This window comes from Lygodium microphyllum, chromosome 8 (assembly GCF_053477565.2).
Source record: "Lygodium microphyllum isolate KBCC chromosome 8, Lygodium_microphyllum_v1.1.10, whole genome shotgun sequence".
Taxonomy (NCBI): domain Eukaryota; kingdom Viridiplantae; phylum Streptophyta; class Polypodiopsida; order Schizaeales; family Lygodiaceae; genus Lygodium; species Lygodium microphyllum.
In genome coordinates, this window is record NC_141142.1 from 42,343,629 (window position 1) to 42,361,899 (window position 18,271).

Here is an 18,271-nt window from a genome sequence, read left to right on the forward strand (position 1 = left end):
AATTCCCTTTGCTTTACAGATGATGCTGGCTGAATCTTTGTTTTCCCAGTTGATTTCTAGTGTCCAGTCTACATTGGAGACTTCCCTTACTTCATGTCTTCAATCTATCTATAAAGGAGTTTATAATTCATTACAAGACAAAGTTGACTCCCTAATTAATCAGTTGAGCAAAGCTTTGGAGGACTTGGCATGCGAAAAAGCTACCATTAGTGATATTCATAAACAGATGATTTGATGTTGGCTGGATCTTTGTTTTCCCAGTTGATTTCTAGTGTCCAGTTTACATTGGAGACTTCCCTTACTTCATGTCTTCAATCTATCTATAAAGGAGTTTATAATTCATTGCAAGACAAAGTTGACTCCCTAACTAATCAGTTGAGCAAAGCTTTGGAGGACTTGGCATGCAAAAAAGCTACCCTTAGTGATATTCATAAATAGATGATTGATGCTAGTGCTTTGATGGATTCCCAGCAAGCTCAAATCAAAGAGTTAGAACATAAAGTAGCTACTTTGGAAGCTGCAAATGTGGCTTTAACTCAATAAAAGAATGTAGCTATTGAGGACATGATAGAGTCAGCTCGTAAGTTGGATACTTGCGAGGGTGAATTGCAACATTCGCAAGACATTGCTGAATCATAGAAGAAGCTTATTGAAGAGCTTAACCAACAAATTGTTGTTCTCTCTATTCCTCCTCTAGCCCCGGTAGTTTCTTCTATCTTATCTTCTACAGAGGAGCTTGATCATTTGCAGCAAAAGGCTAAGTTATGTGATGGGTTTTCTGCTAAGGTAGAATGCCTTCAGCTGAATGAACTGTGTGCAAAATGATTTTTCTCGCTATGCTAAATTGGTGTCACCTCCCCCCTCTTTTTGGATTATGTACAATCAACAAAGGTTTTCATTATATATTTCTCTAAGCAATGTGGATTTGGAACCTCCAGAGGATGGGTGGTCAACTCTATGGACTGCAGATTTTTCGAGAGCTGTATTTGATAGATTTGTGGATGAGTTATAAGAGGGTGTTTGTTGGTACCTAACATGTGCTTTATCAAAATAAGGGATGCAAATTTTAGGGGAGCAATCTTGATGAGTAGATTTTAGGATGTTGTAAGCAACTTGGAGAAAGATGGAGGGTGGAGAGTTGCAGTGATGGTGATGGAAATCTTGGTAGCAATGGGGACTAGAGGATGAAGGGTAGTTGATAAAAGGTAAGGCTAGAGGATGGTGGCTAAGTTTGGTGGGTATGGAAGGAGAGAGCTTGGAATAAGTTGGGTTAGAGGGGGTACTGAAATGTACAAAAGAGTAGATGGGGTAGGTGAGAGAAGGGATAGGTAGAGGGAAGGAGCGGAAACCAAAAGTTATGTTGGGATAAAGGCCAATGGCATATAGTTGGGTCGGCACCCTTGTATATACTCACCATACATTGATATATATATATGTAAAAATAATTAAAAAATAGGGTGTCATTTATTTTGTAAACCCATAGCTCTCTGGTGTTCTTCTCCCTCTTAACTCTTTTGTGCTCCATAGCTCTTACCATGCATTCCACCATTGATTCTATCTCAACACAACACTCTTATATTGAGAAAAGGATAAGCCCAAACCTTCCTTGTGACATCATCTATAAAAGTGATGCCCAATGAAACCGTGGGCATTGGCCTATGCAAATCACAATGAACTAGATCAATGCATTTTGATCTTTTTTACTCTCACTATTTTTCTTATCTGACATTTAGTTTACTTTCCAAAGAGACAATGCTCACCGAAACCAAGAAAAAGAATTTAAGCAAGGAAGTTAGTTGAAATGGCACAAAGCTTTTATCCTAATGGCTAACATGTACATGCAAAGTTATCCGTCGAGGATACATTAGCACTGGCAGACATTGGGAGGTATAGGAGGTTGGTCGACAGTTTGATCTACTTGTATAACACCGGACCAGATATCAGTTTTGCTGTTGGTGTTTTGAGCAGGTTCTCAAATAAACCTCATGAGAGTCATTGGAAGGCTGGGATGCGGGTGCTCAGATACTTGAAGAAAACTCTTGACTATGGTATCACATACAGTTTCGGAACTCCTCTTGTGGGGAACTGTGACTCAGATTGGGCAGGAGACAGTGATTCCAGGAAGTCAATTTTTGGTTATTGTTTCTCTTTGGGTTTAGGAATTTTCTCTTGGATTAGTAAGAAGCAGCCAACAGTGGCAGTACAAGGCAGCTTGTTTTGCTGCATGTGAAGCAATATGGTTGAGAAGGATTCTATGGCATATGGGAGTGCAGGATGAAGAACCAACTATGCTGAGATGTGACAATCAGAGTTGCATCGCCATTGCCAAAAATCCAGTGTTTCATGCATGCACCAAACATATAGAGATCCAGTATCACTACGTGCATGATCTGATGGAGAATGGGATAGTGGAACTGGTCTACTGTCCAACAGAGGAGAATGAAGCAAATATCTTCACCAAAGCACTTACAAAGGATCTGCTTCAAGTTCATCTTCAGAGACTCGGCATTGGGCCAAGGAGATAGTTCACCTATGGGTGGACATTGAGGGGGGGTGTTAGATATGATCAATGCCCCACCCTCATTAGGTGCTACCAATGATCCATGGTGCTCAAAGTTGTAAGGCCCCCATTATGAGGAGAAGCCAAATGTGAGCCCGGACATTGGTTGAGTCCTGACTTGTATATCAAATGAGGTCTATGTGACCAGATGGCAAAAAGGTGACCATTGTGGGTCTAATATTTGGGTTTAGATAGAGTGGTTAAGCTGGTAGCAACTCGAGGCGCATTGCATCGAGTTGCGGGGTAAGGGAGTTAAAAGGGGCCCCTATTGTGGGGTCCGAGGGCCACGGAAGCGGCCCCTGGTTGGGGGGTCCTAGGGGGGCCAGTGGCCCCCCTGGCGGGGGTCCGGGGGTAGCGCGCCCGGCCCGATGGTAAAGGGAATATTCCCTGGCCGACTAGTGGAGGCTTATATGGTAGGTCAGTCAGGCCAACCTCATGGCCTTTGCAAGCTATAAAAGCTAAACCCCTTCATAGCCATCGATTACTCATCTTTCGCCTAGTCAGAGTTGTTGTTACAGCTAGCCTTAAGCTCTTCACCTATCTTCTATCTAGATCGCCATCTAAGCTTCACACAGTGGAAGCGCACAGGTGGACAGAGCCATCTTTGTATCAGTTGTTTGGAGTTAAAGAATTTACTGATTCTCCTCTTATCTGTTGTGTACTCTCTATCTCTTTCTCAGATTCTGTTCGCTGCGCCGTGTAATATTTTACATTGGTTGCCCCATCGAACTGGTCAGTGACCAAGGTATGCACTTCATCAATGAAGTAATCGCGCATCTCCTATCCACCTTCCTCATCATCCATCGCAAATCCTCGCCATACTACCCTTAGGCAAACGGCCAGGTCGAATCAACAAATAAGATTCTTGTCAATGTCCTAACCAAGGTCATCTCTGCTTCACGCAGCGACTGGGACAACAAGTTGATGGCAGCTCTGTGGGCTTACCAAACCGCTTATAAAACGGCTGTCGGTCAAACCCCCTTTAGGCTGACGTATGGGACAGAAGCGATTCTACCATTAGAGTTATTTGTTCTTAGTTTGAGAATAGCGCTTCAAGAGCAATGGGAAGGGAAGGAGACATGGACGCAATGACTAGTTGAGCTTGAACATCTCTCGGAGACTCGTATTCTTGCCACCCATGCAGTGATCTGTGAGAAAGCCCGATGCAAGAGCTGGTTTGACAAGCACGTCAAGCAGCGTGAGTTCGAACAGGGTGACTTAGTGCTCCTCTACTCGGTTAAAGGGCATAAGCAAAAGATGACATTTAGAGGTCTTGGACCCTTCAAAGTTCGTGCAATTAGCCAAACGGGCAACGTTGTACTCGAGACCTTAAACGGTGAAGGAATAGGCTTCTTCAATGGCAGCTGTGCCAAGAAGTACTACCCTCCTACGCATCCTTTGCACGAACCATCGATGTTAGAACTGCCTATCAAGGTACGAGTAGCCACAATCACTGAAATCGATGACGAGGATAAGGAAGCCGTGGAACCCGCATACCTTCGTATCACGGTCACAGCAAGACAAACATGTGCTTTCACCGCCTTGATTGACGAGGGAGAAAACTTCAATGTCCTGACCTACGATCATTGGACTCAACTTGGCCAGCCACAACTTTAACCCACCACTGCAAAATTAAGTCCATATGGGGCTCATTCCTATGCACTACTCGGCAAGTGCAAGGCAGCCGTTTCTATTGAGTCTAAGACTGTTCCAATGATTTTTTACGTGCTGCCAAATGCTAAAAACGCAGGCACAGAGTCACTGCTGGGGCGCACCTTCAAAAAGCAGACCCACTGCAATATCGACTACGCATCGCAGTGCATCCACCTAGCAATAGGCAACGTTCGCATTGTTACAGCTTTCATCAAGGGCTGCGCAACCTCATCACGGGCCACCTAGCCACCGATAGAAACACCTGTAGGAAATTCTAAGGAGGGGGGTAGTGTGCGGCCGCCACTCCCCGAGTCTCATCACCCACAACCCATACCAGCCAAAGCTAAGGCTCCATAGCCTCGCCTTCAATGGGTGCTAAACAACTGCAACAACTGCCTAGGAGTCGACGCTCCTACCCTCATAAGACCAGAAACTCTAAACCTAGGAGGCCCAAATGCAGTCACAAGAATAGATGTGCAATCAGTCAAAGATGGGTCCCCAAGGATCTCTTGCGCGCACAAGGCTACTATGAGGGCAATGCTTGGCTATGGATACCTAAGGCCCACATGGCGAGAGGCACCACTCGTACGCCAACCTCAAGCTCGATCATCCCAAAAACCGTAGGACCTCGAAACCACAAGCCGCAGAGCTTCCCCGACCCGCAACCATCGAGTTCATCCACCTACGCGAATCACCCAAGCCTATCGGACCAATCGACAACCGCCAGCTCGATCATCATCACAAGCAGAAAATGATTGGCTTTCCAAATCCATCTTGAAAGCAATAGGCCATCACTTGAGGCCGCTACTAACCTAGCCTCCGTCCCAGCGACCCAATCGCAAGCTCTTGAAGTCCTACCACAGCAACTCTCCATCATCAAAGGCTCAAGTCCTACCAAACCCCAACCACCTGCAAGCTTTAGGCCCTCTTACGAGAGGAAATCCTTTCTCTCACTAGCAATTGATTTAGTTGAGGAAACAGGGGATGACGTGATGGATTGCATTAAGCGACTGGACGCTACTTTTGTGTCGCTAGCTCTAAGATATGATCACCTCGACTTAGGCCTATTGGATGAATCCTTTGCAGCCGAAGTTCAAACGATGCCTTGTTCTTGGGAAACGTTTGAATTTGCATTTGCAAAAGCCCCTAACTCTGCTCCTAAGTTGCTCAGCGGTGAGATCTTAAAAGAGCAAGAAATCAAAAAATGCCTCATCACGTTGTATGATCAGTGAACCACCTCTGCCATCACTGACCGAGAAGTGGCAGAGCTGTCAAAACTTGCTGAGACAAAATCCCAGTTCTTAAGGCATTGGTACGATCTTAGACTGCAATGGGAAGTTGAAGGATGCCGAGTAATGACCAACGCCGAGCAGCAACGCACTATCAAAACGGTAGAGTATGACCCCACATACATCGCACCGACATCATATCGAGTGTTAACCACGCTGCGGGGCCGTCCTATAGAAGACCACATCAAGGGACACCCCTACCTCGATCGCCTGTTGACCGAAGAGGAGTTACACATTGCTAGCCAAGTCAACTCAGGCGACTTCCTGACTGACGTTCTCACATACATCACCCAAGTGGGGATTAAACCCTCCAACCTGGATCGTGAAGCCCATTTGGAATACAACTCCAATTTCTATACTTAGCTCCTTCACAAGTAGCCCCTGCACCGCCATGCCGAAAGCCCTTCACCTTCTAACCCTCAATCCTAGGGAGGATTCTTCTCAAACTGGAAGGGGAGGTGGTAAGGTGAATCAGATCAGAAGGAGTAAAGCAAATCAAAGTCAGTAAAGTACGTAGACATACATGGTGAAAAATGGATGGGGTAGGAAAAGGGCACGAAAACTTTGAATTAAAAGGCAAAAAGTCAAAGTCTGAAAAGGAAATCTGCACTAGACCTTAATGAATTCATTCAAAAGCATAAAGTTTTTTCTTTTTTCAGCGATTATTATGTCGTAAGCACTAATGAAAATTACGGTTTATGACAAGAAAAAAAAATGTTGCAACAAGACTGAGCCCACCGACTCCCCTTCACGGAGAAAGAGAGAACACGGTACAGCATCAACCTAGAGAGCCGCACCTATAATTAGTTGAAATTTCAAACTATTCACAATTTGGAAGAATTAGTGGCCAAGGAAGAGGCGGCCACGAGTGTCATGGAAAGCTGCAACCTCAAGAAGTACCTGGAAAGTTTCACACAAGAACCTGAGCACACGAGCTGTGTGGAGTTTCTCAGGTCCTATAACCCCGACAGCGAATGCGGCACTGTCACAGTGTGGGAAGAGGACAAAATGCTAAGCAGGTATTGGTTCGTCTAACCCCGGCCTTGGTGGAGAAGGCATTGGGACTAGAACCAAAGGTGGAAAAGAAGCAAAAGAGGGACGTATACGCCATGCTGGGGATGAGAAAGGAGGATGTGCTAACTAACGATGGCATCAGTATCTAGGACATTCCCAATGCAGTGACCAGGATATAGGCGAAGCTCATACATGCACTCTTTTCCAGCCTGCGCTACAACACGTTGATGCACCGGATCAGCGTACCAGTACTGGAAAATGTAGCGGCCCATACCCTGCACGAAGTCGACTAGAACGGCTACGTGCGCAAGACTATTGACCAGGCAGCCCGAGCACTAGCCTTAGGAAGCATGCCAGCAGGAGGAGAATCCCCGATGTCGAAGGCCGCAGAAAGAAAAAGGGCCTCCTCCAAAGCCTCATTCATCGCATACGAGGGTATCTTAACGGTGCTTATCCAAGAGTCCGTGAAGGAAGCAAAAGAGAGGGAGGGAGAAACACCCGACCGATCACCTCCCCATCAACACCAGGAGAGGTCTAGTGATAGGACGGAGATCGAGGAAGAAGGGGAAGAGCAGAAGAGCAAAAAACAGGTTAAGGAGACTAAGAAAAAAGTAGCGTAGAAGAAAAAGAAATAGGATAAAGGCCGTAGAAACGAGAGGGAGGACTTGGAGAAAGCGAAACGACAATCCTTCAGGGAGGCAGAGGAGAGAGAAAGGAAGAGGAAGCAAGAAGAAGAAGAGACAATGGAGCAAGTCAAGCAGGCTAAAAAGGCATCCCAGCAAGAGGCTGAAAGGAGAAGAAAAGAAGAGCACGAGAAAAAAGAAAGACTAGAGGAAGAATGCAAAAAGGCCGAGGAGGAAAGGAAAAGAAGAGTCGTGGAGGAGGACGAGGAGTTAAGAAGAAAAGAGAAGGAGGACCTGGCTGAAGCTACATGCCGGTCCATCGAGCAGCAGTGTAGGGCGGATGACCTAGAAGCCTAGAATCAGCCCAGGGAAGAGAGGCCTAGCTCTAGCATGCAGGCCCAGAACCCGCGCCCCCCGCAATTCTAGAAGGAAAAGGCAAAGCACCCCTGCATCCCATCCCCACCCTCATGGCACCCCCCGTTGAACCCACTACGCCCACGCCTAGCATCCCCACCAGCTTGGAAGTGTCCAACCTGGTGGCCTGGATGCAATACTTCATCAGCCAGGAAATGGCCCAAGGGAAAAGCACGAAAACTATGACCACGGGACCAAAAAGGCCAGCTGCAGATGCTGAATCAAGACAGGATCAAAAGCGCCCGCGCATGGAGGCCTCAACCACCCCCACCCACACAACAATGATGCCACCAGCCAGTTATGATGAATATGTCACTGAGCTGCTCTCCCAACTGGAGAGAGCGAAGGAGGAAAAAAGGATGGCTGTGGGTGGCTGAGTTGATGATAGAAAAAGAGTCAGTGGCGGCTTTCCAATTGGAAAAAACCCGCATCATCGCCATGCAGCAGTGCCAAATATTCGAACTCAAGCAAGAGTTGAAAGCCAAAGAGGACATGGAAGAAAGTTACAAGCAGCGGCTGGAGGACGAGAATCAGGAACTCGTGCAGATGCAGCGGGAGTACAAGCTCCTCTTGATGCAATATAAAAAACTAGAGTCAAAGACCACCACCATTGAGTAGATGATGGAGGAGCTGAACGCCAAGGAAAAGGAGAGGAGCCAAGAGAGGGAGCAACAACGAAAGGAGATTGAGTCTATGACTGCGATCAGCTACGCCTCTAGAAGAAAGAACAAGACAACATGAGCAAAGAGCTCAGGGCCCAGGAGCAGAAGCTCGTAACCCTAGCTCAAAAGCAGGGGGAGAGCATGCAAGGAATGAGCAAAAGGGAGGAGGAATGGGCTATGCAGAACGAGGCACGGGTGAAAGCACTAGCGCGACGCCTCGCATTGGTAGAGAAGGAAAAAATCTTGGCATAAACCAAAGCGGATGCCGCCCAGACAGCCTTCACTGCCCAACAACAAGCCTTCCTCAATACACTACTGGATACAACTCAACCAAAGGAAATGGAGCCGTTGGAGGTGGTGAAGAAGAAATTGAGCATCGCACGCAGAGCACTGCATGCGGGGCTACAGATGCCACCCCAACCTACGAAGGTAAGGCTGGGCCTAGAGGAGCAACAAAAGTATCTACTACTAGCCGACTTAACCCCCCAAGAGACAGATGCCCTCGGCTTTGAAGAAAGAGCACTACAAGAAAACCGGCAGGGGGAGCAAGTCGAACTCGAAATCGACATGAACAGATTCAGAGAAGATGTAAACCGGCAGCCCCCCTCGCTGCATGAACAAGATCAACTAACCCGCCCCTTGATAGATAGGCCATCCTCAAGGAGCGGCGGAAAAAGCTGGTGGAAGAGGCTAGAAAAAGGTTGCAAGCCAAGCCAATCATGCAGCCATCCGCACCCCTCCCACCATGCCCCGAAGACCTCCCAATGCGATTCCACGCAGAACTAGTGGTCTGGGAATGGCAAGAAATGGAAAAGGACCCTTTCTCCTTCAGTTTCCTTATGCCTGATAGCTTGAGAAGGGTCCTGCCGATCAAAGTGATGGAGGAGGTGATCGCACCTGGCAGTCGACTAGGCCAAAGATGGCTGGAGGATAGGGCAAGGACCCCCACTTTGTGGGGCACGGAAGAGACCGAATTCTCGCAAGACAAAATATACGAAGTGCCACACACTGTAAGGGGCTACGACTGTCAACCCCTCTAGAGGAGGCGAATATGTAATACCAACATGCTCACCTGGATGGCATTTTGTAACACCCTACCCTATGAGCAAAATGACCCTATGTTTATGGCGTATCCCCATAGGGTAGGGGTAAATTTTTTCACCACCCTCCATGGGAGGCATGACTTCCCCGTTATCTACAATGCCAACACCACTTCCTTTGAGGACGCTCTACTTTTTGATCTAGAAAGCCTGCCCACCTCCATGACGCATTTCCTCGCTGAGTTCTCCTCCTACCCAGATCCCACATTCATAACCACCTGTAATTACCTTAGGCTCCTTAAACTCCTACTTAAGCAAGATCCGGCACCGCAAGAAAGCGGCTTGCCTCCCCTCTTTTTTGATCCTAATGTTATCGATAGTTGCGCTATGACCTACTTAATGCTGAGGGCTAGCCTACTACCTTCATTTTGCCTAGCTCTCCTAGAGGATATGAGCGACAGCCAATTCACTAGGTGTAATCACCCCTTCCTATCCACCATCTCTCTCCATGTCTGCATGAACCTGAAAGGGTACATGCAGAGCCACCAATTTTTACGTAAATCCATCCACCCGCCCTCCCCCCTCATTCCGATGACGAGAACTAGACTTGGCTGTCCTGCTCCTCATGTAACACTATCCCGAAATGTATCCAAAAAAAACGCACGATCACTACACCTAGGGGTCCTTAAGTTAGGCGTGTCCAGTGACCTTGGTCGGCTAGCTCCACTCCTAACCCCCTAGCCCTTTTTTATCCCCCACGTCACGCTTAGGGCACATCAACAGCAGTAGGACACACCTAGGGAGGTCACACTCACCTATGGTTCGACCTGTCACCCTAAGCCACTGGCACCACATCCCCTTGGCACAAATGGGGTTCTCAAGTGTGGGACATCACCCGGGTTTGCCTGCGGTTAGACCCACTTTCCCATTCCACTAGCACGAGCACATTGCACCAACACGCTGAGGACAGCACCCCCCTTGGGTAGAGCACCGCGCCTTCTTCTTCAGGTACACCACAAATGCCCAACCACCAACTTTGGCAGCCCTTGTCCACCCATGCAACCCATTGAGCTGCTCCGACGAACCTCGTTCTTAAGCTTCCACAAGCACCTGAGTCTACATGTGGCCCTCACCCTTACACCCATACCAAAGTGCCATGGGACTAGCACCCATCTAGGAGGGGGGTAATGTTAACCACTAGTCAAGATGGCGAAAAATGGAGGAAAAGCAAAGGAAGATGGAGAAAAAAGCAAAGGAAGATGGAGAAAGAGCAAAGACACGCAAGCGGCCTCTAAAGATGAACCCAGGCAAAAAGCGCAACCTTAAAAGAAAAGGCGCCTCAAAAAACTCAAAAAATCCTTGTAAAAAAGCGCCAAGCTCCCTCCTATGCCCATTATAAAATATTAGACGGGTGTAGGCTAGAGGCACGGGGCTAAAAGAGGAAAATGGAAAAAGGACCTTGCCACAATGGCCGGTCATGTAAAAAAGGGATGGGTGCCCATGGGATTTTAGGGTTTGTATATAAAGTTCAAAAAGTGAATAAGAGATCATTCTTTGGTGTGTGGAAAAAGAAGTCTTCTTCTTCTTCTCTCCTTCTCACCTTCTTGCTTGTGTGTGCTCTTGAGAGAGGGAGAGTGAGAGTGTGAGGGAGTGAGTGTGTGTGAGGGTGAGGGATCAAGAGGGTGAAGCTCTTCACCATCTCCTCTTCTTCTTCTTCTTCTTCTCTTCCCTTCTCTCTTTTTGCACGCACAGCCATGGAGGATGGAGCTTGGAGGTGGAGGAGCCTTGAGGATGCTTGAGCTAGCATCTAGGATCGTGGAGCTACCGGTGTGTGGAAGAGAGGAGGCAACTCATATCGGCACTAAGGTAAGCTCACTACACTCGTAGGATTGACGGCGCATCGGCTAGGTGAGAGATAGCCATTAGAGCTCCTTGGAACGCTTGAAACAATAAGCGGTCCGTGGGTCTTGGCGGTTGAGCGAAAGCTCCCACAACCTAAGTCAGTCCTTTGGTGAAAGAGTAGAAGCTTATGTCTTGCAAATGGAGTCCATATTGAAGAGATGGACAAACCATCATTTGGATGAAGGCATCCAGAAGGGAGTGTTTCTTAGAGGCCTACAACTAAAAGTTTGCAAGTTCATGGAATTGAGAAGACTAGTCAATCTGCAAGCTGGAGTGGAAGGTGCAAGACTGTATGACGAAGTTGAAGCAAGGTTGTCAATGAACTCAGGAAGAGGAGTCTTACCTCCTCCCATTCTAGGAATGGTATACCCACCAAATGTAGTCCCAGGGACATTTCCCTACCCCTATCCCCAGATGCAAACAATGCCGTGGTATAATGCACCAAATCCATAGTGGCCACAAACGACAGTGCCTCAAATGATGGTTCAACCACAATAACAATGGCCTCAAACAGTTCCCCCAATGGCGACTCAACAACATGGATTCCTACCCACCGGAATCAACAATCCCAAGTCTATATAGGAACTCTGAATCAAGACTAGAATAGTTACATCAAGAAAGACATTTAGCCATTGAATGTACCCAAAAACCAACTATTCATGGGGCCTTCTATTTATATTGTTTGAGGAAGAACCATACAGAGGATATCTGGTCTCTGAAGGAGATGCATGAAAGAAGAAAGAAAGATGAAAACACAAGATTCAACTTACTAGAATCCAAATTGACAACGCAAGACATTGAACTAAATCCTAGGGAGTTCGGTCCTAATTTTGGTCCAAGGAGGTTTCCCTCTCAAAGTTATAGAGGACAACAGTTTGGCGATGGGCCAGAGATCAGAGGTGGAGTGTTACAGACATGGACAAAAGGGTCATATCTCATTGAACTGTCCAAACCCTAGAAGGTCTATAGACTACAAGTCCTTATGCAATCAATGCAAAGGAGAAGGCCACACTACAAAAGATTGTCCAAGTTTAGCTCTTGTGAAAGTTACTCCTCCTGACACCCAACAGAAGACCCAAGAACCTGCGTCCAATTTGGTGGAATTGGAAGTTGCTGCAATAATGCATGCAAAGAAAGGAGAATACATAGTTCCAAAAGAGAACATTCTCTTTGCCAAGACAATGAAGTTAACCTTTCCAGGGAGAAACAGAACAATGCCTTGTAGAACCATGTAGTACAGAGCATTATAGAGCCACAGAGAGCTACAGAGATAGGACCAAAGGTCTAGGATATAGAGGATGCCGAAGTACCTCCTCAAGGAGAAGAAGCACAAATGTTATTGCTCCCAAAATAAAAAGGGAAGATAAAAGTAGGCATGGCCCCATTTCCCAGTTGATTGGAGAAGCATGTGGATCCTATCAAAGAATATAACTTGATCAAGGACCTAGACACTTTTAAAACAAACTTAACATTATGAACGATAGTTGCTAATGTTGTCTCCTAACTATCGAAGGAAATTCAAAAGCATACTAATAAGAAGAAGATGCCTAATAATTGCTCCCTCCGTGGCAACCAAGTCCAATAGAGCCTCAAAACCTGTGAAGGAAGTGGATGTGGCTAACGCCTTCCTGGATCCTAGAACCCTTGAGATTGCTGTATGCATTGAAGGATGTTTTATAGCAAACACATTGATTGATGGAGGCCCATCAGTAAATATAATGATGGATGTGACAATGAAGGATCTAGGCTTGCAAGGAATGCAGCCTACACAGTGGCTTATCAGATTGGCAGACCACAGTAGAATCTAGCCTTTGGGCATTCTCCCATACGTAAAGACAACCCTCGCAGGAAGGGATTATTCGCTGATATATCTAGTAGTCAAACCAAATTCCTACGAGACCTCATACCCTCTATTGTTGAGAAGACCTTAGCTTTTTGAAGCAAGAGCAAGGACGAACCAGTTCAAAGGACCCTAACCCTTGGTAGAGGACTCAACAAGGTGGTACTGAAGTTGCATGGATTGCAAAAAGGTAATGGATCCACATCTTTCAAAGTCGTAATAGACTCCTCCAATGAAGTAACAGATAGTACATCATCAGGAGATGACGAAGAGGCCATCAAATAGATATTTTCCAAGAAAATAGAGGCACATTCCCTAATAGTGGGCACTGTAAGACAACTCTCAAAGGAAGCAAAGTCTTTGTCAATGGGTGAATACCTCCTGCTTGAACCCGAACTTCTGAAATTATCTCTGGCAATGAGATAGAAGCATGGATGTACTATTCTCCCTGTTACATGGTAGTATAGCAGAGATAGAGATAAAGACAGAGACAAAAGTAGAAGCAGATGACATAATAGAGAGCTTGTTCTTCTCTTACAGATCCCCCACAGAGATAGAACAAGAATCTAAAGAGGACGAAGGTGATAATGTAGAAGAAGATTATGAAAGCAAGCTAAAAGAGTCTATCCTACTTGCAAAAGGCAGAGATGAGGAAGAAGGACCAGAAGTTCCATAAGCTTTAGAAGCATAAGATCCCTTTCTATTCGATAGAATGACTATGGTACCCTTTGGACTAATTAATGAGTCACGTCATAAGCAAAGCCTCTATAAGAAATTGATTAAGAAGAATAGGCTTTCCTTCAGCAGTGGCTCTTGTTGCCCAAAGCTACTCTTCCTAAGAGAAGATGATGATGATGTACCTTGCCAACAACCCCAAGTTTGGTAGCTCATATAGAACACAGAAAGCTCCTATTATGTAGCATTCTTGGATGCATCCTTGGAGGACGATTCTTTGTGCTTGCCAAGAAGTAATTGATCCCCAAACCAAATCTGAAACCGCTCTAATACCCTTTCAGCTTCCCAAAGAGCGAGCTAAGCCTCCATTAAAAGAGGACATTAGTTCTAGTGAATCATCAGAAGAGGAGACCACTCCCTTGAAGGCGTCGGATCTCTACCCAGAATCAGTCCATGTGGCATTCATCCATGAAGTGGAAGGTGAAAAGCAATTGACGTTTGTGGATGTTGAAGGGATTGAATATCATTTGAAGGTGGGTATCAATCTTTCGAATGAAGAATTATTAGTCCTGTGAGACCTACTAAAGGAGAACTTGGACGTGTTTACATGATCGTACAAAGATCTGAAGGGGATTGATCCCAGAGTATGCGAGCATCATATCGACCTAGAGCATGATGCCAAACCTGTGAGGCAAAGAAAGAGGCATATGAATCCAAATTACTCCACCCTAGTGAAGGCTGAATTACTGAAGCTCCTTGAAATTGAGTTCATCTATCCAGTGGCTTACAGTGAATGGGTTTCGGCTATTGTGGTAGTACCCAAGAAGAATGGAAACTGCGAATATGTGTGTGCTTATGAAAATTGAATTCCAAGACCAAGAAGGATAAATTCCCTATTCCTTTCACCAACCAACTATTGGACACAGTGGCAGGCCATGAGCTTTATTCCCTCTTGGATGGATTCAGCAAATACAATCAAGTCCAAATTGCAGAAGAAGATCAATCTAAAATGACCTTCACAATAGAATGGGGAACCTATGCTTATAGAGTGATGATGTTTGGGATTTGTGACGCCTTTTCTACCTTCCGACAAGTGATGATGATTGCATTCCAAAACTATATGCATGACTTCATTCAGGTGTACCTCAATGACTTCTGTGTCTATAGCCTAATCTGTGAGCATTGAGGACACCTAGAGTAGTGTTTTCACAGATGTCGAGAGTATGGGATTTCTCTCAACCCTTACAAATGCGTCTTTGGCATCTCGTCAAGAGTTCTTCTAGCCACATTGTCTCTACACAAGGGATAACAACAAATCCTGCCAAGATTGAGAAGATTGTTGTCTTAACAACACCAACCAACCTTAAACAATTGAGGGGATTTCTTGGCTATGTGGGCTATTACAGAAGCTTTATTGCGCACTTTGTGACAAAAGAAACCCCTTTTCATAAACTCCTCATTAGAAAAGATGCAGAGTTTACATGGACCAATGATTGTGACGAGGTGTTCAATACCCTAAAGCAGTGTTTGATTGAAGCATCCATCCTGTAGCCTTCTTGATTAGACAAAGGAGTTCCATGTGCACACCAATGCATCAGTTTGAAGGCCTAGGTGAAGTCTTATGCCAAAAGGGCCCCTCGAAGTTAGATCAACCTATCTATTATGAGAGTCGAAAGGTAACTGACTAAGAAAGGAACTATATCATGACAGAGCTTGAGTGTCTAGCAATGATGTTTGCCTTTTGACACTATCTACTATCGATGCACTTCAAATTCTACATGGACCATGAAGCCTTGTTCTTCCTGATGAACAAGATTGATATTAAGGGAAGAATGATGAGATGGCTCCTTCTGTTCCAAGAGTTTGACTTTGAAGTGGTTACCAAACTTAATCACTCCCATGTTCTAGCTGATCATCTTTCGCAAATCCCTCAAAGTGATGATGATGAAGAGCAAGATGATCCAGAACTTTTTGATGCTTCCCTCTTTCTAGTTGAAAATATTACCCTGTGGTACGCACACATAGCTAACCTCCTGGCAACCCAACAATATCCCCCTGGTATCTCGAGCCACGAGAAGAAGAAGCTTCTATTGAAATCAGCTCCCTACACCTTGTTAGGAGGTGCTTTGTACAAGAAAGGAAAAGATGAGGTCTTGTGAAGATGTGTCTCACGAGATGAGATTGGAATCGTGTTAAAAGCCTGCTATGATGAGCCCTATGGTGGCCACTTCGCAGGGGAAGCAAGGGCTAGAAAGGCCTTACTTGTAGGATATTGGTGGCCGACCCTCCACAAGGATGCCTATGACTACTAAAAACGTTGTGATGCTTGTCAGCGCATGGAAAAGCCTACCAAATCTAGCAATATGCCCTTATAGCCTATCCTTCCCCTAAAGCCATTCGAGAAGTGGGGAATTGACTTGGTTGGTCTCATTGATCCACCAACAACAAAAAGGAAACAGAATAGATACATCTTGGTCTGTACAGATTACGTAACCAAGTGGTGTGAAGCTAAAGCTTTGAAGCGGGATGATGGCAATAGTGAGGCTCTGTTTCTATATGAGAACATCATCACCCATTTTGGCAGTCCTCTAGAGCTCGTTAGTAATCGAGGTACTCACTTCTCGAAAAGATCATGGAAGAATTGATAGAACTGTACAAGATTCACCATCGTAAGTCCACACCCTATTACCCAAAGCCAACGGCTAAGTTGAAGTTACCAATCGCATCCTCTACTCGATTCTAACAAGAACGATAGCCGCACATTGTCGTGATTGGGACGATCGACTTATAGAGGCCCTCTGGGGATACAGAACCTCCCATAAGGCTACTACATGACAAATCCCTTTCCAGTTGGTGTATGAAACAGAAGCCATCTTTTTTTTTGAACTCGAGTTACCCTCTCTGTGCGTGGCTATCAGAGAACGCTTGGGAGATGACGAATCCTTGCAATGCCATCTCTTGCACTTGGAATGCCTCGATGAGACTGGCAGGATGGCCCTACAGTGCATGGAAGCCATGCAAGCTTGCAGAAAGGCTTATCATGATAGCTTCATCAAGTAGAAGGAGTTCAAGAAAGGCGACCTAGTCCTAGCCTATGATTCACAATTTGGCAAGTTTCCAGGCAAGCTTAAATAACGTTGGATGGGCCATTATAAGGTACTTGCCGTCAATCCTAATGGCTCTCGGTCCAAGTCTAAATAGTCGATGCTTCGAATGATCCCTTCCTGATTAATGGCTATCGCCTCAAGAATTATTATCCTCCCTGGGGATCTTGACTATCACCATCAATAGCTTCCTCATTCCTTGCACGATGGTCGATACGGCTTTACCTAATGCCCTTGATAACACTCTTGTTGATCCTATGATGTGGTTTTGTTCTATTAGCTCCTCACTACCACCTTCCCCTCCTCCATTTCTGTCTGATGTGTAAGAGGTGGTAAGGATGGTTCTGATACATGGTGTTCTTGCCATTCTACTCTTAAAAAACAACAAGAAAAAAAAAATCGGTCATGGGAGAAAAGGACTTCGGTCCTTGTCATGCCGACTTATTCTTCGAGGAAAGGTAGAAACACCCTCAAGAGTAGGGAAAATTAAAAGAAAAGAAAATAATAATAATAATAATAATAACAAAACTATTATGGGAGAAAATGAAGAAATTCTCTGTCATAATAGGCCTCGTTCCAAGAAAAGGTGGCACATATCCTTGGACAGGAAGCTGGATGTGGAAAAGGTGGTAACACCCCGTAGTCTTGTATAGCTGAATCTCTAGTAGAACTCTTGCAGAGGAAGTTTCCAAAGCCGCCTCCCTTGGTGCACTGAATCCTATAACCTCATCAAGTGCTTCTAATTCCTCCAACAGACATTGTTTCTCTTATGCAATCCAAGTACCGAACTTGTTGGCTACCTCCCTGGGTATGCATCTTCATCAACTAATCTACGTTGACATCATCAACTAGATGAAGCCAATCTTTATCGACAAGTATAGAGCGACATGAGCTTTCATCCTAACTGAATGGGGATGTGAGTATGGGCTGCCCTCTCTCAACCGAGCGTGAGACAAAGGGTGGGGTGAGTGACTAGTTTTTGCCCTTTATATCCAACAGAGAGGTGAGATGTGTGAATGGAGCATTGCATGCATGGGATGGGCCTCTCAATCCACAAAGCACATAACTCGCTCTCTATCCTTCCTTCTTGCACCATATGCTAGCACATGGCGGGATGCACAGTTACACCATCAATTGAGCACAAGGCATACACCCTCTGCACAAGTGACAGTGAGGATAACATCAATGGGTTTCAAGAATGGGCTGCCCTCTTGTATCTATTAACAGAGCATGAGATAGAGGGGATTGAGTGTGACTGATATTTCTCAAACAATTATTGAGAGGTGTAGATTGAGGGACGTTACGACACTCGGCGTCAGGCACATTCTTGTTTCCCTATGCACATACGGGATGGGTCTCTGCCATCATCCTTGGGCATGTCACCTTGTTATGTACATTGCACTACGAGGCTCCCTGACCTTTGTGCTTGCACCTATGCTAGACGGGTTGGACGTACCAATGTACCATCAACTATACACACTAGCATACTACCTCT